The sequence below is a fragment of the Prosopis cineraria genome, unplaced genomic scaffold, assembly GCF_029017545.1.
Source record: "Prosopis cineraria cultivar Desert tree isolate PC_DT_omini unplaced genomic scaffold, ASM2901754v1 PC9, whole genome shotgun sequence".
Taxonomy (NCBI): domain Eukaryota; kingdom Viridiplantae; phylum Streptophyta; class Magnoliopsida; order Fabales; family Fabaceae; genus Prosopis; species Prosopis cineraria.
The window spans coordinates 28,431,110-28,455,286 of NW_026555340.1; the positions used below are offsets into that span (position 1 = coordinate 28,431,110).

General features: G+C 36.4%; 2 long non-coding RNA genes and 2 pseudogenes across 2 annotated transcripts; all 4 read right to left on the reverse strand.

Annotated features, from left to right (window-relative positions):
* Positions 1 to 4,495: 4,495 nt before the first annotated feature.
* Positions 4,496 to 5,509, reverse strand: LOC129320788 ((+)-cis,trans-nepetalactol synthase NEPS1-like; annotated as a pseudogene).
* A 2,606-nt stretch (positions 5,510 to 8,115) lies between these two features.
* LOC129320608 (LRR receptor-like serine/threonine-protein kinase FEI 1) lies at positions 8,116 to 12,065 on the reverse strand (annotated as a pseudogene).
* Positions 12,066 to 16,547: 4,482 nt separating this feature from the next.
* Positions 16,548 to 17,107, reverse strand: LOC129319946 (uncharacterized). Its single transcript, XR_008595565.1, has 3 exons — positions 17,015 to 17,107; positions 16,797 to 16,917; positions 16,548 to 16,705 (listed from the first exon to the last, which is right to left on the reverse strand). It is a non-coding gene; the product is annotated as an uncharacterized LOC129319946 (long non-coding RNA).
* Positions 17,108 to 23,198: 6,091 nt separating this feature from the next.
* LOC129320071 (uncharacterized) lies at positions 23,199 to 23,634 on the reverse strand. The gene is made up of 2 exons (XR_008595616.1): positions 23,515 to 23,634; positions 23,199 to 23,387 (listed from the first exon to the last, which is right to left on the reverse strand). It is a non-coding gene; the product is annotated as an uncharacterized LOC129320071 (long non-coding RNA).
* Positions 23,635 to 24,177: the final 543 nt, after the last annotated feature.

The window sequence follows — 24,177 nt, forward strand, 5'->3', positions numbered from 1 at the left end:
AAAAATATTAAAAATATTATTTATATTTTAAAATTAAATATTTAGATAGTTAAAATTTAAAAGTTGAAGATTAGATAATAAAATAATATTTAATTAAACTCAATTAACCTTAAATAAATATTAAAAGTATACATTAAAAAGATAAAAATATATAAAGTTATCATTTATCATTAATTTCACAAGGTGTTTGACTTGATCCTCGTCTACCACATCACAGTAGATGCAAGAGTACTTCTTGGTTCCACAGGACAATGCCACCTAGTTGCCAAACGATAAGCACCATATCATATGGGCATTGTGATCGGCAAGGTGACAAACCCTCACTTCACCAATGCCGCTTGTGTCTCCGATGACGATGGCTATTTTGCCGGCTAGCTTTCTAAGGTTGTTGCAGTTGTGATTTGAGGTAGATTTTGAGACAGTCATGTTGGGGGAGGGAATCTTTATTATATTAAGAGATGGTATAGACAATAAACATACAGAGATATTCATGTAATCCCATTTCTCATTCAATCAACCTTGGACTTCTTTGTATTTTCCATTTACTACTATTCACTTTCGTTTATGTTTTATTTCCTTATTTGTTCATATCTCATTTTAAGAATAATTCCATGTGCATTGTATCTGGCAAGAGGGACCTGTTTAGTGGAATTTTGAAGAAGTACTAGTTGCAACCCAACCAAAAGTTTTGGTTGGTCCTTCTAGAATTTACTGGGGTTAACCGGGAAAAAAAAAAGAAAAGGAGACTGGCCATTCAACATAAATTTTCCTTTATGTCGCTCATGCTTATTTCATTGTTGGTTCAAATCAAACCAATAAGGAAGATATAAGAAAAAGATGTAATCTTAAGGATTCCCAACTTCCTTATTGAAATTCATTCGGTGATGAGAATCACAAATAATTATTTATACTCTTTAGTACTCATTGAAACTCATTTTTTGGTCGGAATTTTATAATACATAATATCAAAAGTAAAACACAAGAAACTTTTGTATTATACAAGGGATATTATTAATTATTATCTCAACTTTTTCGTAATTGGTTGAGATTTGTGGCTGAGCAGATAAATATTACTTGGATTGTTATGGATCTTGAAAATCCTCCTAGGTGCAATCCAGTGATGGGTTGTTGATTTGCGCTAATCACTAAGACTATGTTATGCTTCAACCTCCGGTACTTCAGAAAATAAAATACCGGCTCCGTCAAAACAGGTCAAGCGAGTTGAAGGGGTCAATCCGTTTGTAGATTGTGGGTTAAATAGGCTAAATCATTTATCTCCCATTAGTTTGATGGGTTAAAAATTGAAAAATACCTGAAAATATTTTTAAAAAAAGTATATATATTCAACATTTAACATTCATTATAGAGATATTTCTCGAAAAAAAGGGAACAATTTTTATATTGACTTTAGAGGCGTGCAAGTTACTTGTCCAATAGAAAGATAAGAGAAGATCACGAGAAAGAAGCTTTTTTACTAACATACTGCAAACAATAAAAAAAATTATCGAAATGCTGCACTAAAAAAAATATTTATCCAAATATTGCATAGAAAATTATTCATATTGAGAATGAGCTTGTTGCTATAAAGAAATCGTTCAAACCAAAAATAATTTTATAATTTAAAATTATTTCTTTATTCAATGAAAAGTAAAATTGTTCATTGGGTGAACAATATCAGCTTTTTTATTGATATGACATTTTATTCACCTGATAACTATGAGAATCTCTGCTTTCCTTCTTGTTTTACTTTTCCTGCATGATTCACTTAAGTATAAGATAGATAGCCACTTGCTATTATTAATACTCCTCCGACACTCGAAGAGTTTGATAAAACATCTGAGTACATGTAATGGTATTAAAGATATATCCAACAATTGATCCAATGTATTAGTAGTAATACTAGGTAAGTGATAAGTTTTTCACCTTATTCCACTAGTACCTTCTTGTTTCTTTATAAAAAATTGTTATAATGTAATAATATCTTATTGTTTATTTTAAACTGGCATGATAGTGAATTTATACTAGCCAATGATTAATTCTCATTCAAAATGCTCTCATTACATTGATTATTGAGATAAGATTGCTCACAACCAATGCAACATCTTATAATGAGAAAATAATAATTTAATAAGAACCCTCAACATGCTCTATCAAGAGTTGAGTTGTCTCATCTATAAATTTTTCGAGATAGACCAAGCAAGCAATGTGGTAGCTATTTATCTATCCAACTACCGATTGAAAATAAAAATGTAGGAAAACAAGAGCCTCAAATTTTAATCAATCTCATTATATGCTAGCCTATCATTATCATCACCCTCTTTCACCTTTATCAATTATATTCAATTTGAACTTCATTATGTACCACCCTCATCATCATCACTTTTTAACTCACCCTCTCCTACTTAATGTTACTAGAAGAAGAAGGTGAAAAATTTACTGCATACCTAGTATCACTACTAATACGTTAGATCTATTATTAGATATGTCTTCAATATCATTACATGTGCTTAAATGTTATATCAAACTCTTCGAGTGCCGGAAGAACATTAACAATAGTAAGTAACCATGTATCTCATGTTTAAATGATAAAGCAGGAAAAAAAAGTAAGAAGGAAAAGCAAATATTTTTACAATTAACAGTGAATAAAATGTCACATCAATAAAAAATTAGGTAAACAAGTTCACTTTTCATTAATTAAAAAATAATTTTTAATTATAAAATTATTCTTGAACAATTTCTTCATACATACAAACTCATTCTTAGTATAAATGTTTTTTGATATAATATTTAGATAAATATTTTTTATGGTACAACATTTCAATAATTTTTGTTGTTGTTTGCAACATATTGGTAAAAAAACCCGAGAAAGATATCAGCAGTGCTGCACCGACCCCACCAACAGGGTAGACTTTGTCTGGCATACAAGTAGTAATGGACTTGACTCTTGAGTTGCATATTTTCTTTCCACTTAATAGGTAGGAAAAGAAGATTGGCCCCTACATTTAAAAAAATAAAAAAAAATCGAAGGAGGTTAGTCAAGGGATTCTCTTCAATATTTCATTGTCATCAATTTTTTCCTTTAATTGTTAGAGCGAATCAACAATTATATCTTAAAAAAAGTTCACTGAGTTGATAAGAAATTAGTTTACAGATTGTATCTCAAAAAAAATATGTAATTAAATCTTGTTATAATTGACTAATCAATAAAATAAAGAATTTTGTTAGTGAATATTTTATGAATATTTTTATAAGTATTTTTGAGTCATGAAATTTGTCACGACCTTTTTGATCTTAAAGACCTAACTCATACTAAAGGGGGAAAAAAACTCAATTATGACTCATCAACAACCAAAAGTAGGTTAATTAGATTCAAGCTAATTTCAAAATTACCAAAACTTGAATAAATTATAAAATTAAATTAAATTATTTTTGAATTCTAACATATATTTTATTGTAAAGAATACTGAAAAAATATAATATATATGTTTACTTTGTAATTTTAAAGGTTTTCTCCCATTTTATCTTCTTCCATAATCCTTTTTTTTATCCCTTTTTTATTTGAAAATCCAAACCCAAGATGCCACAGTTACTTCATTAATGATTGCCAACTTCTGCTTTCTATTGTTTGCAAAACTACTGTTTCTATAAATTAATTTTACAAATCGAAGTTGATTTAAATTCGGTACTCTTTCTTTAGAAAATAATTTGATAAACTAAAACTTGTTTAGATGATAAAATGTTAAAAGCATGTATGAGAAGATATAATTCAACTCAATTTATAAGCTGAAAAAATTACTTATGTTTAAATCTAAGGGAGTAAAAGCCATTTCCCTTTAAAACTAATCCCAACAAGTATGGAAAAAAACGATCCAAACAAAAAATTTATCCAACTTGCTTTTGGGGCTTCCAAAACCTGAGTTGGGACACCCAAACTTTAGTGCAAACAAGTCCACACAGAATGTTTACCAAAAAACCGAGTCCATAGAATATGAAGCTTTGAGTTTTGACTTTCGATCCTAATATAAAATAATCTCCTCAATTCACAATTTTTGGGCCAAATCGTCAATTCACGGCCTAAACTGGGAAGATCGAAGTTGCACCAAAAATAAAACTCGGTTAATTATTGATTCAATCAAATCAAGTATTCAACCATATTTAATGCGACGTCGCATATGTGGTAAAATGAATAATTAAATTAACTTGCAGAAAGAAAACGATGATCTTCAAAACTTTATCAAAAAAGGGAGAGCACATTCATTTCAATTTCATAGTAAAATTCAGATCATTTTAATTCACGATACTAAAATTACTTCCAACATTGCAAGGTTTTGTCCTGTGGATGTAAAATTTCCAAATTCATCCCACCCTTATTTCTTTTTTTCCCCCATTACTTTGCTCTTTCATTATTTTCTTGCTCACCACATTTAATGAAATTTGGAAACAGTAAAATACTACACGAAAAACAGGATAACTCTTACTCTTACGGGGATATCAGTTAAACATAAAATTATTATTTTATTATTAGAAAACAGAGGTTTCAGGTTGCGTTAGGGAGGGAAATGCATTTTTTTTTTTTAATTGAGACTAAAATATAATATAAAAAGAGCACTTTGGCTTGGATTCACGGTCGTGGATGGGTAAAGCTTCCGTCGATGCTGAGATCGTGACCGGTGATAAATTCCGAATCGCTAGAAGCTAGAAACAGCACGGCATCCGCCACGTTTTTGGGCGTGAGGTCCACGCCCTCCAACCTCGCGTATTTTCTATAACACTCTCTCATTTTCTCCTCGCTCTTCCCGCGTGCCTTGCACGTCAATGGCGTCACCATCCCATTGGGTGACACGCAGTTCACCCTTACGCCACGCGCTGCCAGCTTGCACACTCGCCGCCCGCATTAAACCTACCACCCCGTGTTTCGACACGCAGTAGTCAGTCGACGTCAAAACCACCGACGCTGCCGGCCACGCTGGACGTGCACACTATGCTGCCCCTCACGCTCTTCTCCACCATCGCCCGAGCCGCGTGCTTCACACACGCCGCCATCCCACGGACATTGACCGCAAATAATCTGTCCATTTCGGAGAAGTTGAGGTCAAGGATGGGTCTGGTCGGAGGGGCTCAGTATACCAGCGTTGCTGAACATGACGTCGAGGTGCCCATAGATACTGACCGTAGATTCCACGAGGTGTTTGACCTGATCTTCGTCCGCCACGTCACAGTGGACGTAGCTGCACCTGTCGGTTCCGATGGACGCCGCCACCCGTTGCCCAGCTCGTCCTGGATGTCGCCGATCACCACCATACGCGCACCCTGATCGGCAAAGAGCCGCGCAGTTGCCTCGCCGATACCGCTTGCGCCGCCAGTGACGATGGCTACTTTCCCAGCTAGCTTTCCATGGTTATTGAGGCTGTGATTTGAGGTAGATTCTGAGACGGCCATGTTTTGGGACGGAATCGTAGGAGATGGTATTAGCATAAACAGGCAGTGTCAGATATGGCGCGTGTATTTGAAATTGTAGCCCACTGGTTCTTTATCATCTCCGTATTCCTTCCACCGAACTCTCAACTTTTTTCTTTTTTTTTTTGTTACCTTTGAGAAATTAATTAATTAATTAATTATATACATATATCTATATAAAACAACCGGGGGTTTGGATTTTTCTGTCTTTATTGTCGCACAAGTCATTTAAAACTCCCTCATTTTTTTCATAAGTCATTTCTAAGTAACTTATGAAAATTAAGGTAAGTAATTAAAATAATAAAGTTATTTTAAAAGTCAATTACTTTTTAATTTTATTTTACTTCAAAAAAAGTGTCATTTAATGTGTGAGAAAAATTTTCTTAAAAATTAAAATATCAACACTTCTTGTTTGAATTTATTAGAGGTTAGTTTTTGAAATTGTATATTAACAGCTACAAAAATAAAGAAAAGTGATGATTTATATGAAGGACTAAGATTTTTAGAAGTGATTTATAAAAAAAAATAAGGGGATTAAATGATAATCTTAATATATGAAACAGAAGCAGAAATTTTAGATGACAAGTCAACTTGTTATAATAAATATTTGGGAAAAATTTCATTTAACAACCCTTGATTAGTCATAATGAAAAAGAAAATTCCTTAAAGTTTCAAATCTTATAGTAGGTTGGTGGGTGAAAATAAGTTAGACTGACTTAAGTTTGGTCAAATGAGTTTGAGCTTATATGGTAAATTAAACAACCTGAGCCTAACCTGAAACTTGTATAAAATTTTTTTTATGGCTCAAGCCTGAGGCTACGTAAAGCCTGGCCTAGACTGCAAGCTTATTTAGAAACCTACTTAACAATAAAAACCTTTTAAATAGGGTATCATTTTAACTTTTAAACGTCTCAAATATATTTTAGAGCTTGTAATATACAATATATAACCTAATTTATCAATTACAATATATAAAAATTGGAAAGGATTTACTAACTACAATATAATATACAACAATAAAGTGACAATATTAAATTAATATATAAGTCAAATATGATTAAAATATAATAGAAGTAGTAAAGAATAAATTGATTAAAAATATATGATGAAACTGATGTGTTTGTGATATAGTACATAATACATACATATATATATATAGGACGGCCCTGTTGAGGTCGTAGGCTAGACTTTAAAAAAAATAGGCCTGATCTATTTAATTAAATAGGCTTAATTAAAGGCCTGAGCCTAGCCTAAACTTATTTAGTAAATAAGTTAGGTTAGGCTTAAAGTAGGCCAGACTGTAAGTCTCTGTTAAAGATCTGGCCTATTCCCACCCTATCGTAGACCAAGGGGCAAGGGTGGTGAAATAAAATTAAAATTACCTCATTGTCTCTAATAATTTAAGCCTATTAAAATGCAAGGGTGTTGAAGTCGATCATTTCTCACGTTGAAGTAGTCAATTTTTCTACCTAAGTTTTTTTGGCCAAATTCTTTTTGGGTTATTTGTACACATAATTTTATTTAATTTTATTCTCAATGATATTATCATAATAATAAGAGTTGAAATTTCCATATTAGCGGTAAATTTTTTTGTAGGAGCTGTTGATACAGATAGCTTCATTTGTTTTCGTTTATAATGTTGTTATTATGATAAAAACAATTACAATTGCAAGTTATTCATTTTTTCATATTAAAGTAGTTAATTTTCTCATAAAAATTATTTTTATACATAACTTTACTTATTTTTATTTATAATGTGTTATTATAACAAAAAGAGATTTAAATTTTTAATTTTAAAATTATTTATTTTTCTACAACAATTGTTGATTTATCTATACGATTTGTTCACAACCCAACCTTCATTTGTTAATATTTGGAGTTTGCATTTTTTTTTCCTCATTAAATACAGTTGCAAACGAGTTCTAAACGAATCGTTCATTGCCATCTGGTGAGACAGCAAGAAAATGAGACAATCAACATCAATGCCATGATATTTCTATATCTAAATCAATGTTTCAAAAAGTCCAGAAAACCAAAAGATTCAAAATTCTAATTTCCAATGCAATTTCAATCATTTTTTTTTTAATGGAGCTCAATTCTCAATCCCACAATTTAGTCCTCCGCTATGCTTGACTGGAATGAAAATGACAAGGCAGAATATGAAATGCAAAATGCCCATTCCAGATCACTTCGTTCCCTTGCAATTGATCATTCATACTCAGCTGTTCCTTTGACAATTCCGGCTCTCCTGCATCCCTCATTAGCTTATGCAGTCTACTCTAAATTACTGTCCCCTTGTTCAAATCATCCAAATGAGTATTTTCCCTGTCATTTCTTATTTAATTTTCAACTCCGATCCGTCCTTGTTCCCTGGGTCCAATTCTCGCGTGACATCAACCTCCTAACGGATGCTTAATTCTTTAAGCGAACGATCAACATCAGAATTAGAAGAATCCAATTCAGATTTCAAGACGAAGCGGAAGTTGAGTTTCCACCTCGATTCCTCCGCCTCAACTGAGAATCGCGCGGTTTGTGGTTCTTGAAGGGACGCTTCGGCTGCCATTATGCATATGGATGGAAAAAAGGTGCGGCAAGAGTAACACAGTTCTTGAAAAGGAGGAATCCTGGCCTTAGCTGGAGAGATTTTCACACAGCTCTTACCCAAAAGGAGAAATTTTAGTTTGCGTTCTAATTTCATTTCACTATCTTTGGCCTACAATGAAATTTTAAGAGTTGTCTTTTTCATTATATCTGGTTACGGGATTTAGATTAAAATTTTTCCTAAATATTTTGTTCATACTCAAATTTATGTCCGAATGAAGAAAACTTATCCTGTGTTTGGATTGATGATCGGTCATCCCAAAACCTTTGGGTTACATTAAGAAAACCAAATTTTGCCGCCGAACATGGTTTTCAATACTCCAAACATATAATACTGCCTCAAAATCAGCAATTTCACGTTCAATCCATTACAATGTGAAAGCATCGCTCTTGCCAAAATCTATGAACGCAAAAGCAATTTTCTGGTTGGTACATCCATCATTTTCCACGGAAAAAAGAAAAAAAAAAAAAAAAGACGCAAACCCCACAGAAAGGGGCTGAGCACAAAATATATTAGCAACATCCAAGTCTGATAGCCTTTTCACTTCTGAGGCCTCCTTAACTATGATCAGAATGGGATTCATAGGAGTCACTTGAGGAAGGAGACATGGCAATTTCTTGTTCCAGCAACTGTAACACCTGCTTCATCGATGGACGCTCGTCCGGATTACCATCTGTGCATCTTGCTGCCACCTCGATCATTGTTTCCACAGTTGCTGCATCTGCATCCCTACAGCATCTTCTGTCTATCAATTGTTCCATCCTCTTCTCTCTCAGTAACATGTTCATCTGCATGTTTTGCCTCTCAAGTTCACTACACATTCCCTTGAAATCGTATTTATGGGTAAAAAATGTGAGGTTCGTGCAAATCTTACCCATCCTACAACGTTTAATCCCTGCTTTGCAAAGTAAGAATCTGTAGGTCTCTTTCCAGTCACAAGTTCTAGTAATAATACTCCAAAGCTATATACATCTGACTTCATGGTAGCTCTACCATTTTGAAGATACTCTGTTTCACACAGCAGCGCATAAAACGATGCAGACAATATACATTACAAGGTTTCAGTGTTCATGTACAAGTTCAACTATTGTATTGTAATATGTGTATGTTAAATACCTGGTGCCAAGTAGCCGAAGGTGCCAGCAACTACGGTTGTAACATTGGTATCTTTTTCAGCCAAGAGCTTTGAGAGGCCAAATCAGAGACATGAGGCTCCAAGTTTTCATCAAGCAGGATATTGCTGGATTTTATGTTGCTATGCACAATTTTTGGAGAGCATTCATAGTGCAAGTATGCCAAACCCCTGGCAGCACCAAGGGCTATTTTCAAACGAGCACTCCAATTCAAGAATTGTTGTTCACCATTTTCTGAAGAAGAGCCAAAATTAAATGATTAGAGAATCGCATAAAATGTGAGTTCTTGCATTCTGTTCTACCACAGTTAAATTAACCACTCCTTTTATAACCAACAGGCATACATGACATTGACACTATCACGAGAATTCGACATCTTTGAAGTGTTCAAGCTTATATTAATCATACCATGCAACAGATAATCTAAGCTGCCCAAAGTAAAATAATCGTAGATAAGGAACTTTGAAGAAGGAAGCTTGCAGTAACCACGCAGATTCACTAGATTTATGTGCGCGACGCTGCCCAAAATCTCCAAGTTCCTTTCAAAAACTTGCTCAGATCCACCATGATTTCTGTCCATCCTCTTGACGGCAAAGGTTGCAGAATCACTCATGACCATTCTGTAAACAGTACCCAACCCTCGGACCCTACTTCATCCTTTTCGGCAAGAGAGTCCAGCTTTTCAATGAGGGTAGATGATGGGTAAGGCAAATCACCAAGGAAGGTCATGAGTTTTTGTGCCTGTTAGGAACGAGGTTTTTAGTTAAATAAGCAGAAGACAGAAAAATAGAAGGCTGTAACAATTTGAACCCCCCACACTTCCTACTTGATTCTGGATCGAAATGCTTCTTGATGTTTTTGTATCTCCGAGCAGCTCTTTCTTGCTTTGACAGCATACATGTCCAGAGGAATGAAACCATTATCACAAGTGCAAGGGCCAACGCAGACATGGTACCTATTAGCAGCACCTTCATGTAATGTGAAGATCTCTTAGGAGGGTCTGCAAAAATATATATTTAGAATTCGTCATTGTTACAACCAAATATAAAATATGGCAACGATCAAAGAATCGAAGAAATATTTAGGAAGGAAAAAGAAACCTAGAATCTGACTTGCCTGTGGCGTCATCACTTTCAGCATGTGGAAGCACCACAGGGAAGCCAAGTGAGGTTCGACAAGGTCTATCAACTTGCCGCCCACAAAGATCTAAGTTTCCTGTAAACCTATTCAATGCATTGGATTGAGTTTAATCGCAATAGCAATATTTACTACATGTGAAGTTTGGATAATTCCAAAACTTGCTTTATCAACTCATAGGCTACAATGTATGACCCTAGACATGACTATCGACTATACACTATTAGACGAAATTACTTACGAGTTATTCCCAAAGGTGCTTAGCACTCCAACGTCTGGGATTTCACCAGAAAAGAAAATTGGTAGACAAGTTCCTATGAAAAGCAGGATCAGCATATAGCATTAATGTCAAGAAAATATGTATCAACCAAACTGACGTTATCAATATGCCACAGAGCTATTCGCTAACTGGACTTACAGAACTCGCAAATGTGTGAGGCGGCCAATAGATGAAGGTATGGCACCCTTCAGGAATTGCTGGATAAATCTCTGCGTTCAAATTCTGTATTAGACCCTAATTCCTAAATGTGAACTAAAATTAAGGTAAGCAAGAAGAATGATGTTCATTTTTTCAATGATAACCTGAACACAGCTGCCAATCAATTCAATTCAAAGTATAATGCTCTCAAGCGTGTAAGTGACACAGCGAAGGGGAAGAAAATAGAAAGATGAGAGGGTCTTACAATATGGTTAAATAGGAAAGATTTCCAATATTTGATGGTACGCCACCTTGTAAATAATTAGCCCTCAGGTACCTTCGATCAGAATTAATCGAAGTTAACCCAGTAGTCTAAAATAAAAGAGAAAATAAATCAACAGATACTGGGGTTATAACTTACAATGCTCTTAGCTCAGTACAATTGGTGATTTCAAGAGGAATACTTCCATGTAAGCTGTTCTGATGAAGTGCCCTGAATCGTTGCCAGTCATTGAATAGAATGAGACGGATAAGGTGAAAGATTTAAGTTAAAAAAAAAAACAGAAGGAAAGAAAGAAAAATGGGAGAAGGGCAAGGGTAAACAAGTTGTACTTACAATCTCTGCAGTCTACTGAGTTTGCCAATGCTGGGAGAGATAATACCTCCGAGCTGCATGTAAGGCAGATTTCTGAAGAACCAAACACAAACAGAAGTGTCAAAGTATGAAAGGCGGTCAGAAAATGAAGAGAATGTGCTGCTTACATACATTGAGCGAACTCGTTGTTCGCCAGGATAACAAGTGATGCCAGTCCATGTACAAGGAGACTCATCAAAATCTTGCCAGTTGCTGAGATAATTCCTAGTATCATTCAAAGCGCTTTTGATTTCCAACAACGCCAGACCTATCAGATGAAGAAAAGGAACCATTGAAATAGTTAAAGCTGAGAACTTTAAACTCACATTGGGGGTAGCTGACCCAGACTCCAAATATTCGACAAAAATAAAAGACAATGGGGAAAATAGACGCCATGCTCGAATCTTAGTTGACGCTGTTAGATGAGCAACCATGCGCGAAAGGACTAAACTTTACAGGTCTTACCATCTTGAGTGAGAGCGGAAGAGGAAGGGTCGAAAATGATGGCGGAAATCACCAGGAAAACCAAGGCAACGGTATCCCTTTTCATTTGTGTCTTCGAAATGAACTCACAGGGTGTGAGACAGCGATGAACTGATGCTGTAGTTCTCAGGGAGACGACGAGTATTGTGATGGAATTGTTAAGGCAAAATAGGGTAACTTTTTTTTTATTGTGATTAAAATATGAGAATAATTATTATTTCGGTTTCAATTTGAATCTGAAGAGAGAGGGAGAAAAGACAGAGATATCGAAAGCTGAGCATAATTGAAAGCCGGGCAGGGAAAAAAAGCAGCAGGGGCCAGGGCGAATAGCCGTTGTAGAGCGGGAAATTCAAAAAGGGACCTTTTTCCTTTTCTTCTACCACTTTCTCGCGTAGCCTGAGAAGGATACTCGCTATGTGCTGAACCAATAGGTCAAAATGTTGACTGCCATGTCAGCAGGCAAAAAAGTCTCATTGGTCTTGATTCAACCTCATTTCATTTTATCAATTGCTAGTGCTGTGCCCATTTTTCCTGTGTCTTGTTTCTTATTCCACTTACTAGTTGTAAAGAGCTGGATGGTATTGTGTCATCCTTTTGGTGGGGTCAGAAAGGTGAAGAAGGTAGGAATTATTAGATCCGATGGCAAGATTTGATAATCCTTAAAAGAGGAGGTGAATTAGGTTTTCATGATTTCCATTTATTTAATATTGTCTTGTTAGCTAAACAAGGTTGGAGAATGCTGAAAGAACCTAATAAGTTATGAATGCATATTTTGAAGGGTATCTATTTTTCAAAGTGTAACTTTTTGGCTACTAAGAAGGGATCGAGAGCATCTTGGGCATAGTCAAGCCTATTAACTGGAAGGGATTTGCTTGAGAAGTTGGTGTGTTTTAACATTGGTGATGGGCTCTTAACTCTGATTTGAAGAGATCTGTGGATTCGAGGAATGCCTTCTTTTAGGCTTAATTGGGATGCACCGTATACAGAGGCAAAGGAATGGTTAGTTGTTGATTTGATTTCTAGTAAACAATAGGATTTGAGTAAAATAATTACTGCTGTTACTCAAGAAGAAAGAAAAGCGATCCTCAAGATTGTTTTGCCTAACTTTATTAGGAGTGATAAAGTGGTTTGGTCTAAAAGCAGAAATGGTTTGTATACTGTAAAGAAGGGCTATCAATGGGCTAAAAAGAATAAAAAACCTACCATTCATAAGGGACCCTCTCACTCGTGGCATACAGATTGTGCAATTTGGAAGGAGGCTTGGCATATGAAAATCCTAACTAAAATTAAAAATTTCTTATGGAAGTTATCAAAGGGGCTCTCCCTACTCAAGAGAGTCTGTGGAAAAGAAAATGTGCATCTAACCCACTTTGTTTAGTCTGCTGTGAATAAGTGAAAACAATAAAACATATGCTTCTTCTTCATCATAGTGCCAAGCTAGTTTGGTTTGGGAGTCTTTTGTGTTTGATAATTCAAGTAGGTGCTATTACTATGATTGATAACTGGCTACTCCCTCCTTTGACTTGCAAGGAGATGTCTAATGCTTCAAAAGCTTTGATTGCCTTTACTCTTTGGCAACTATGGAAGGATAGGTGTTGTTTTGTGTTTGATAAAAAACTTATTGATCCTAGTGGAGTTATTCAACTTGCTAATAGCTATATGGATATTTTCTGGGTGGCAAATAACTAGTGCAATACTGATTTAAGGGCCTCTAATGTGGATAATAAAGCTCAAGAAGCAGCTAATGCCAATTCTACCAGTAATGTGGCCTTTGATTTCTTATTCTTTGCTTTTTGTGATGGTGCCTTTATTTCTTATAATAAAGCTAGCCTTAGCCTTACTGTACGGGAGGCCTCTCGACGCTATGTTCATATAGTTGCAAGATCTCTCCCTGTTGTCTCAGCTTTCTACAGTGAAGTTGAAGCTCTTTTTCAGTGTGTTCTTGTTGGTTTGTTTAAGGTGCTATTCTTATTTAATTGTCTCCCTTTGGTTAAAGCTGTGAAAGATACTGCTTTATATCCTGAATGGGAATGCTCGATCGCTGTGAATAATATTCTGAATCATAGGCAATCACTAAGTTCTTATAACTTCAAGTGGATCCTACGAAATTTAAATTGTGCTACTAATTGGATCTCACATGTAGTTGGTATTGAGGTGTGCTCTTCAGATTGAGTTACTCAACCCCCACCTCCTTCGGCTCATCTCCTGGACAATGACTTTCTAGAGTATAGGATGTTTTCTTTTGACAACACCTGAGTCTTTTACTCTTTTATTTTGTTTGTTTGAACTTGTTTGTATTGTGTTTGGATTCTCTTGTTTGTTCAACGATATCAGTTTCTTGTTCTTTGGGAAAAAAAAAAAAACCTCATTTAATTTTTGATCCAAAACACCGGTAAAACACACGGAATAGTTGGCAAAAAAATACGCACACGTGCAATAATACTGCATCGTACGTCCAATCAGAAGGCAGACATGGGACATCAAACACGGGGCATAATTGATAATATTGATCGCATAACTTCAACGGCCGCCCTGGTCTATTACACCATAGTGTTGTTTCTTTATCAAGTTCATATTTGCAACATCTGCACTTAAATTTGAATCCCGCGAATTTTTGTCTATTAAGTCTGCCACTAGCATTATTTACAACTCATTTTTTTATTGTTTATATTATTTTTTTATTAAAAATATTTTTATTTGAGCCACAGTTTAATATTAAATGTTGGCACCTTTTTAATAGCGATTCAAAATTTAATTTGTAGTTAATTCCTTTTACTAAATATAATCTCTGATATTTTTACAACTTAGTTGATCACGTTGGGCTGGGTGTTATTATTATTTTTTAAATTTTTTTTTTCCTTCCAAATTATGTCTGCCATGTCCTTACATTCTCGACGCTTGCCTTATCTCACATTTTACAGCTTGGCAGTAACCCGCGGATAGTCATCAAGAAAGTTTAAATAAATTATTCAAGTCGGATAGTGGTAGTTTAGATTCACGAAGCAATTTTTTTTAACAATAATAAACTGAGTTCATCGTATTTAATTGAGAAAAATATCAATTAAGGATAGCTAAAAATTTATATTAATTAAAAATCATTTGCTGTTGTTAAAACTCAAATAAATACTTATTAATTTGGGTTAGTTTTCTATTAATAAGTATCCATTTGAGTTTTAATAACAATCTATTCTAAATATGTTTTTGATTTTCAATTTATCAAAAATCTATTTACTTAAAGTTCATTTAATAAAAGTTAATTTAGTAAAAGTCAGTTATTCAATTTATAATGTTTAGATACATTCTTTTAAAAATCAGTTAACAAAATTTTTGTTTACATAAATTTTTTTAAAAATCAGTTTGACAAAATAAAAATTATTTGAATTATGATAGTAAAATATATTTTTAAATGTATAATTATTAAAAAATGATAATATATTTAAAATAATAATATATTAATTTATAATGATTTGTAATTTTTATTGCACAAATATAATATATTTAAAATATTTAAAAAATGATAAATATTTTAAGTAACATAAATTTGATCTGTAATACTAGAAATCTTGATTTTTAATTATTTATATTTTTTAATTTGTAATTTTAAAAAATATGATAAAGATTTATAATTTTTATTATACATTAATTTTAAAAACTATCATGATCATCTATTCAATTTATAATGTTAACAACTTGATATGTAATTATTATTATTTAAATAATAATTATATTTTTAATAAATTAACTAATTTTTAAATAAAAGAATAAAAAAATTAAATTAAAAAACTATGGTCAAATAACATTTCGTTTTTTAAATTCATTTTTTAAATTTTTATCATTTTAAGTTGGCCAAAAGCACATTTAATTATATTTGAAAATAATTTTTTAAATGGATTTCTTAAAAAAAATTAAAAACCAAACAACATCTGAATCCAAAATATATTTCAAAAATCTTTTTGGTAAATTAAACTGAAAATCAAACGAATTTTAAATTAACAATAATCTATTTAAGTTTGTTTTTCATTTGAGTTTTCACAACAACTATTTCTTGACTAATATTAACTTCCTCTAGTGGCTCTTAATTGTTATTTTCCTTATTTAATATTATTAACGAGAGGATTTTTTTTAGCAAATATTAACGAGAGGATTTAAATAGATCCATATGAAAGAGAATTAAAAATAATTTTTTAATAAAATGTTTTCCTGATTAGTAATTAGCTATTCAATTAGAAATAAATATAGAAAATATTGCGATTAACATTAGATCGTAGAAATTTCTTTAAAAAATGAAGTCAAAAAAATTCTTTAAGACAATATTTTGTCCGTATATATCTTACAGTTCAATTCACAAGGTTTGTTCGGACACTGATTGATTTCATTTTTTTTATATATCTACAAAGAACTTTTGAATCAATGCCAAGGGTTAAATTAGCTAGGTAATTACAAACAAAATTCAAACACATGCACGCATCAATATTAGTTTTTTTGTTTTCACTTGCGAAGTTATGCAAACGCAACATTTATATTTTATGTAGATACACCCTAGATAATAAGTTAGAGCTCCCAAAACTCACCGAAGAGCACGTGAATCATGATCAAAGTGACTGTACTTGGCTGGATTTAATTCTTTTTTTTTATCAACAATGGATCTCCATGAATGAAAATGATGAAGTAGCTAGAAATCAACGCCCTAGTGATGGTAACTTCACATTAATACAGACTAGAGAATCCTTGAAACTGGGAATGCTTTTTCCTACAATTTACTGAAGAAAACCTCAACCCCATCTACAGGTTTTTTATGTGGTAGATAAACCATGGCCGCTTCTGGATTCACTAGTCCCCACCTGAAATTAATATTCACAAGTCATCAATATTAATAATAAACACGCCATTCATTATTAATCAATTATATTATTGTCAGGGTTATATATTTACTTGTATCCTGTAGACAGATGATGAAGCATAATTGCTAGTTGAAGTCTTGCAAGCATGTTCCCAGCACAAATTCTCATTCCACCACCAAATATACTTGGTACGTTCCTGGTTTCGCTGGTTCCTAAATTCACCACAAATTAATGATAATTAATTAAAGTTACGATGAAATCAAGCATAACGATTACGATAGAAAGGTTGTGATTTGCATGCGACCCTACATTCCATCTGTCAGGGTTAAAGCACATAGGATCCTCAAAATTTTGTGGGTCTGTGTGTAGGTAGCGAAGCCAGAGAATTACTTTCCAACCCTTGGGAAGTTTGTAACCTGCAAATAAAACAAGAGTCGTTGACCAACTCAATTAAGCGCACTGTGACGAAGATAGAATTTTCATGAGGTTAAGATATTCTAGAAGTTTTCGGAACGATCCAGGACAATCAAGAACACCCCGGAGTCTTCTGGAATACATCGGTATGTCCTCGAAAGACCTAGATATCTCTAGAGTAGTGTAGAAAACACTTGAAGCATCCAGACCATTTTAGAGATATCTTGCTCTTGTACATTCTAGTAGTCTCCTTGTAATTATCAAGATATTTCTTGTAGATATTTCTATAGAATTATCTAGAGATAGAATGTACACCGTTAGATCGAATCAATCCCAACCGTCCATTAAGGAGGTGGGAATTTTCTGGAGAAAGGGGGAGGCCTATAAATACCCCCTCATCCCTCATTTGTAACTCACTCAAGCTTAGTGTAAAAGCTCTTAAAGTTCCTTCACTCAAGCTCTCTACTTTCTACTTGCGCATCTAGTTCTCTTAGCCTCTTTGCCTACTCGTGGGATTCGGCTGACTTAGCAAAGATCAAGAGAGGGATCAAGCTAAGGCCGGCACGATTCAAGGGAAGGGAGTTCCAAGGCCGTGACAACGTGGTATCAGAGCCAGGTTCGAGGGAGCCGTGGTTTCGATAGTGCTACTGGTAGGCAAGAATGTCTGGTGTGACTGAGGAGACTCTTGCTCACGACGAGGAGAGGGGAAGGGAATCCCAACCTCCACACCAAGGTGGCAAGAGGACACGAGGCTCTAGTAAGGTACGTTCAGAAGACCTTACTATACTCTCTATAAAAATTGATGCTCTAGATAAAGCAATGGAGGAAATGGTGGGTAGAGTAGCGAAAGTTGAGGATGATATACGTACGTTGGAAAACCACACTCTCAAAGAACTTAATGAGGTAAAGAGTAGTATGGATACCTTGCAAAACTCTGATGATCAACGGGAGGATACCGTGAAGACCTTAGAAATAAAGGTGAAGGATGCCATCACCATGATGCAACAACAGCTCGACACTCTAAAGACTTCCTTAGAAGAAAGAGGAAGAAGCCCACTATTGGATGGAAATAGTGGAGTAAGGGAAGTCAAGTTGGATCTTCCCAAACCCAAGGAATTCAAGGGGGTACGAGATGCCAAGGAAGTTGAGAACTTCTTATGGCAAATGGAACGTTATGCTGACACCTTAGGGATGATTGATGATCAAACCAAGGTACGTACCGCAGCCTATTTCCTTACAAACAATGCCATGCTATGGTGGCGAAGGAAACATGCAGACATGGACAAAGGGCTTTGCACAATCAATACTTGGGAGGACTTTAAGAAAGAGCTGAAGAGGCAATTCTATCCAGAGAATGTGGTCTACGAGGCACGGAAGAAATTGAGGGATCTCAAACATAAGACCACTATCTCTGACTATGTACGAGACTTCACTTCTTTAACACTTCAGATTCCTAATCTGAGTAGTGAAGAAGCTCTCTTCTATTTCATCGATGGTCTTCAAAACTGGGCCAAGCACGAGCTACAGAGGCGTGACGTGAAGACCGTTGATGAGGCAATTACAGTAGCCGAAAGTCTCACAGAGTACCATAAGGAAAAAGGTGAGCCCTCTAAACCCAAGTCTTCCAAACCTAATTTTGGAAAAGGTGGGGGAGACAAGGGTAGGGGGATATCCAAAGGGGGTGATAGCAGGTTCTTACAGAAGAAACAACCTGAAGGACAGAAGAAGACCTTCAAGGAACAGACGGGATGCTTTGTGTGCAAAGGCCCTCATCGAATGAGAGAATGTCCGAAGCTAGGTACGTTGGCAGCCATAATGGAGAAGGCTGAAGAAGAAGAGCCTGAAGCAGAGATGGGATCTCTACGACTCCTCAATGCTTTAAAGGTCAAACCCTTGCCAAAGAATCCTAAAGGTGAGGGCCTGATGTACGTAGACGTGAAGTTGAATGGATCACCTGTCACCATAATGTGTGACACTGGAGCTACCCATAATTTTATCACTCCAGAAGAGGCCAAGAGAATAGGCCTCAAGGTGGTGCAGGAGGGAGGAAGTTTGAAGGCAGTTAACTCACCTCCTAAGCAACTATGTGGCATAGCACAAGGAGTTGAACTATGTTTGGGGAGCTGGAGTGGTAAGATAGAATTCTCCATAGCTCCTATGGATGACTTCAAGGTCGTGCTGGGACTTAAGTTCTTCAGACAGGTAAACGCTTACCCCATGCCCTATTATAATTTACTTTATATACTCGAGAAGGAAAACCCTTGCTTTGTGACTGCAAGAAGGGTGAGCGGTGGACACCAACTCTCGGCCTTACAAGTCAAAAAGGAAATAAAGAAGGGAGAGGCTACGTACTTGGCAACACTGAAGGAGATTGACCCTGGGGACAAGGTCAAGGAAGAAGTCCCTCCCATAATTGCCCGTGTTCTAGTAGAGAACCAAGACATTATGCCTGCTGAGTTGCCCAAGAAGCTTCCACCATGTAGAGAAGTGGATCATGAGATCGAGTTGGAACCAGGAACTCGGCACCAGCCATGGCGCCATATCGTATGGCACCACCTGAGTTGGAAGAATTGAGGAAGCAACTAAAGGAGTTGATCAACGTAGGTTTCATCCGACCATCAAAAGCACCTTTTGGGGCAACGGTCTTATTCCAAAAGAAGCAGGATGGGTCCTTGTGCCTATGCATCGACTACCGGGCTCTCAACAAGGTAACTATTAAAAATAAATATCCTATTCCTTTGATAGCTGACTTGTTTGATCGCTTGGGAAAGGCAAAGTACTTCTCCAAATTGGATCTAAGGTCTGGGTACCATCAAGTTCGAATTGCCGAAGGAGATGAACCCAAGACCACCTGTGTGACACGATATGGGTCCTTCGAGTGGTTAGTTATGCCTTTTGGACTAACCAATGCACCAGCCACATTTTGCACTTTGATGAATAAGATCTTTCATCCTTATCTCGATCGGTTCGTGGTGGTGTACTTAGATGACATTGTTGTCTATAGCAACATATTGGAGGAATATGCTGAACACCTCCAGATTGTGTTCAAGACCCTTCGTGAAAATGAGCTTTATGTGAAGAAGGAAAAATGCTCTTTTGCTATGGAGGAAGTCTCTTTCTTGGGACATGTCATCTCACATGGCTGCCTCAAGATGGATGAGAAAAAAGTACAAGCTATAAAGGAATGGGAGCCTCCAACATGTGTGGCTGAGTTGCGGTCCTTCCTGGGATTAGTAAACTATTATCGACAATTTATCAAAGGCTACTTGGCAAGAGCCGCCCCTCTCATAGAGTTGTTGAAGAAGAACAAATATTGGACTTGGACGGAGGAGTGCCAACGAGCCTTTGAGGACTTGAAGGTGGCAGTCATGGAAGAACTGGTGTTGACACTTCCTGACTTCTCCAAAACCTTTGAGGTACATACTGATGCCTCTAACTTTGCTATAGGAGGTGTCCTAATGCAAGAGAGGCATCCTATTGCCTTTGAAAGTCGCAAGCTAAATGATACCGAGAAGCGATACACGGTCCAAGAGAAGGAGATGACGGCCATAGTCCATTGCTTGCGTACTTGGAGGCATTACTTGCTAGGGGCAAAGTTTATCATCAAGACGGACAATGTGGCTACTAGTTACTTCCAGACTCAGAAGAAGTTGACGCCAAAGCAAGCAAGATGGCAAGACTTCTTGGCTGAGTTTGACTATGTGTTAGAGTATAAGCCAGGAGCAGCTAATGTTGTTGCTGATGCTCTAAGTAGAAAAGTAGAACTGGCAACCTTAACCCAAGTCAATGGGGACTTGGTCGAAAAGGTTAAGGAAGGAATGGCCCAGGATCCCATAGCCCTACAGCTAATGGAACTAGCAAAAGAGGGGAAGACTAAGAGATTCTGGGTGGACGATGACATCCTTTACACTCTGGGAAGGCGCATGTATGTCCCTAAATGGGCAAACCTAAGGAAGGAGCTGATCAAAGAGTGTCACGACTCTAAATGGGCAGGTCACCCCGGTCAGAGGCGAACTTTGGCTTTGTTAGAAGCAGCCTATTATTGGCCTCACATGAGGGAGGATGTGGAACATTATGTGAAGACTTGTCTTGTATGCCAACAAGACAAGGTAGACAACCAATTGCCTGGAGGACTGCTCGAACCCTTACCTACACCGAGCCAACCATGGGAAAGTGTTTCCTTAGACTTCATCTCAGCATTACCTAAGTCAGAAGGATTTGGATCCATCATGGTGGTAGTAGATCGATTCTCCAAATATGCAACTTTCATAGCTACCCCGACAGACTGCACGGCTGAGGAAGCGGCTCGGATGTTTTTCAAAAATGTGGTAAAGTATTGGGGCCTTCCTAGAACTATTATCAGTGACAGAGATCCAAGGTTCACAGGAAAGCTGTGGACAGAACTATTCAAATTATTGGGGACAGAGCTACACTTCTCAACTAGCTTTCATCCTCAAACAGATGGGCAAACTGAGAGGGTGAATGCTTTGCTTGAGTGCTATTTGCGGCACTTTGTTAGCACCAATCAAAAGGACTGGGCTAAGTTGCTTGATGTGGCTCAGTTCTCTTACAACTTACAAAGAAGCGAGGCGACAGGGAAGAGTCCATTTGAGATTGTGATGGGACAACAACCGATCACCCCACATGCCCTCGCAATCTCCTATAAAGGTAAGAGCCCTGGAGCTTTTAACATGGCTAAGTCTTGGTAGGAACGGGCAGATGAAACAAGATCATTCCTCGAGAAGGCTGCCAAGAAGATGAAGAAATTTACAGACAAACAGAGGCGTGCAATAGAATTCCAAGTGGGAGACATGGTAATGGTAAAACTTCTCCCACAACAATTCAAAGCCTTCAGATCAGTACACAAGGGCCTCATCCGCAAATATAAAGGTCCTTATAAGGTAATCAAGAAGGTAGGGAAAGTCTCATATAAATTGGATCTCCCTACTAATTTAAAGATTCATCCTGTCTTTCATGTTAGCATGTTGAAACCCTATCATGAAGATCAGGATGACCCGACGCGAGGAACATCATCACGTGCCCCACCGACCATCACTAAAGCATATGATCGAGGACTTGAAGAAATACTTAGCCACCGAGTTGTGCGGAAAAGAGGTGTGCCACCAGACACACAATACTTGATCAAGTGGAAGGGATTGCCAGAGAGTGAAGCAACATGGGAATCTCAAAGAGATCTTTGGCAATTTGAAGAACTACTTCGATCTTATAGAGATGATGCCGTGACGAGGACGTCACTCGAATAGGTGGGGGAGAATGTGACGAAGATAGAATTTTCATGAGATTAAGATATTCTAGAAGTTTCCGGAACGATCCAGGACAATCAAGAACACCCCGGAGTCTTCTGGGATACACCGGTATGTCCTCGAAAGACCTAGATATCTCTAGAGTAGTGTAGAAAACACTTGAAGCATCCAGACCATTCTAGAGATATCTTGCTCTTGTACATTCTAGTAGTCTCCTTGTAATTATCAAGATATTTCTTGTAGATATTTCTATAGAATTATCTAGAGATAGAATGTACACCGTTAGATCGAATCAATCCCAACCGTCCATTAAGGAGGTGAGAATTTTCTGGAGAAAGGGGGAGGCCTATAAATACCCCCTCATCCTTCATTTGTAACTCACTCAAGCTTAGTGTAAAAGCTCTTAAAGTTCCTTCACTCAAGCTCTCTACTCTCTACTTGCGCATCTAGTTCTCTTAGCCTCTTTGCCTACTCATGGGATTCGGCTGACTTAGCAAAGATCAAGAGAGGGATCAAGCTAAGGTCGGCACGGTTCAAGGGAAGGGAGTTCCAAGGCCGTGACAGCACGCACACTTGTGTGTGAGTGTGTGTGTGTAGCTATGGACGCGAATATTGCTCTTGGCGTCTTTATTACTTAATGCATTCCTCAAAAGTCAAAACCTGTAAATTGCAAGCGCCTTTGTATTCAACTTCCTTGATAATCCTTCTGAAAGCCAATAATGCAACGTTTCCCACTCTTACTGTTTCTTCTATGACCTGTTAAAGTATATCAGAATATTCCAAAGACATAATCACTAACGCTTTCACATTCCACATATTCTCCTTGTAAATAACTAAATTCACTAATTTCATTATATGTTTCATATTGTTGATCGATGAACATAATTGATTAATATATGTGTTAATAAAATGTAATATGCCACGTTCATGTATTTCAACTTTGAGATCTCTTCAGTTGTGATGAAATCCCCAGCTTTGGTCGTTGTTAAAGCCATGTTATCTTCCTGCAATTGCAAATAAAGAGCATGTACATATTATTTATCAGAAGATTTCTCAACTGTTTGATGTGAACGCTCGTGTGCGCATATATAATGAATCAGGGAACACTAGTTATTCAGTAAGTATACATACCCTTAGCTTGTGAAGGACTCTGGGGAACTTGGCAAGGAAGTAAATAGCCCACATGAAGACCAAAGCAGTGGACGTATATCCAGCAACAACTAAGCTCACAATAATGTTGTCCAAAATTTCTGTGTCACTTAGGCTGTTCTCTTCATCATCCTTGATCTGCATCAGCCCGTCCATTAGATCAAACAGTTTCCTCGTCATTTCTCTTCTTCCCGTCCTCCAATTCCAGCCTAAACATCTCCTCAAGCTTCTTCCTGCACTTCAATCCATGGCGATATGCAGTTCCGGGAAGGTCCAGCAGGTTCACCCCGTTGACCAAATTAGGGGTGTTTACAGTACGAGACGGGACCAGGATACTCCCATCCTGTGTCCCATATTGAGAAAAAAATCAGGACTGAATTTTGGTCTTATATCTCATCCTGTCTTGAAAGTCGTCCTATCCTGTTAAGAGTCGAGACGAAATTGGAACAAAATTGGGACGTCCTGCCGTTCCGATAAATGAGATAATATCGAAGAAAGTTTTGAATAATAACGTTCACTAAAATTTTAAATCATATAATTTATTAAGTTTAAAATCAAAACAATACAAGTACATAAATCACAATAATTTAAAATCAATTATTGAATTATATTAATCATAACTACACATTATAATAGCAAATATAA